Below are 1,480 nucleotides of genomic sequence, written 5' to 3' on the forward strand. Positions count from 1 at the left end.
TATATATATATATATATATATATATATATATATATATATATATGTGTGTGTGTGTGTGTGTGTGTGTATAAAGACTTCATTTGACTGACACACATCCAGCGTTCTTCTTTAAGAACTGCTTTGCCATGTCGAAACTGTTCTGTTTTACAACTAGACACCTCGTCTCATCAAACCCTAAAATTCTAATTGGGCTTGGTGCTTATATGTAACGTCCGGTCTGACAATACCGGATGGTAACAAACCACCCTCCTTGTTAGATTTGATGACCTTGACCTCCGGTCCACACTTCGTAAAATTCACCACTATTGGTATGTCCACCAATGATGCATTCATCAACATAACAGATCCCACTAAGATTACGGCATACAAAACTGCCAACGTAACCTGGACACGATATGGCCTTAATTCTGTGGACATTTTTTTCCAGTTAAAAATGAATAAGATGCTATTCCGTGCAATAAAGAACCGGGTAGTCTTTTGCATTCGCTTAACTAGCGCCGATTGGTGGGTTTCATCTCCAGTCTCTCAAATCGAAGCGACACATGTCTTGAGACCGATTGGTACCCAAGTGATGACCACTGTCTCCAAATAGGTGTTCTATTTAAGGTGGGATTTCGGTTCTGTGAGTGACAGAAACGTGTGAGGTCAGAAACCTACCTACCTACCTACATACATACATACAGACAGACATACAAGCATGCACACACACACACACACACACACGCATACACACAACACACACATACATATACATGCATGCATACATACATATGTGAACACATACGTATGCTTGCATGCATGTATACACACACACACACACACACACATATATATACATGCATACATTTTTATATACATACATGCATACATAAACACATACACTCAGTTGGAGGCTGGCCTTACACACGCATACACGCACGCACGCACGCACACACGCACTTGGCGGCTGGCCGTAAACAAGAAGACGAAGTAAATAGTTCCATAATAATAATAATACTGACGACCAGTAATTTCTCTTATTTGACTGTGATATCCTGTTTCAGTGAAGCCAAACCTTGGACTAAATACTGAACACGAATATTTTCTCTATTAATAAACACAAAAACATAAACACTCAACTGCGTAATTTGTGCATGACCTCGCAGCAGAGGTGAAGGAAGACGTGTTCTATATTACGTGTGAGTGTGTGTTTGTGTTGATGTGTATGTTTACACATAAAAGTGGAGGCGCAATGGCCCAGTGGTTAGGGCAGCGGACTCGCGGTCATAGGATCGCGGTTTCGATTCCCAGACCGGGCGTTGTGAGTGTTTATTGAGCGAAAACACCTAAAGCTCCACGAGGCTCCGGCAAGGGATGGTGGCGAACCCTGCTGTACTCTTCCACCACAACTTTCTCTCACTCTTTCTTCCTGCTTCTGTTGTACCTGTAATTCAATGGGTCAGCCTTGTCACACTGTGTCACGCTGAATATACTCCGAGAA

The sequence above is a fragment of the Octopus bimaculoides genome, chromosome 15 (genome assembly GCF_001194135.2).
Source record: "Octopus bimaculoides isolate UCB-OBI-ISO-001 chromosome 15, ASM119413v2, whole genome shotgun sequence".
Taxonomy (NCBI): domain Eukaryota; kingdom Metazoa; phylum Mollusca; class Cephalopoda; order Octopoda; family Octopodidae; genus Octopus; species Octopus bimaculoides.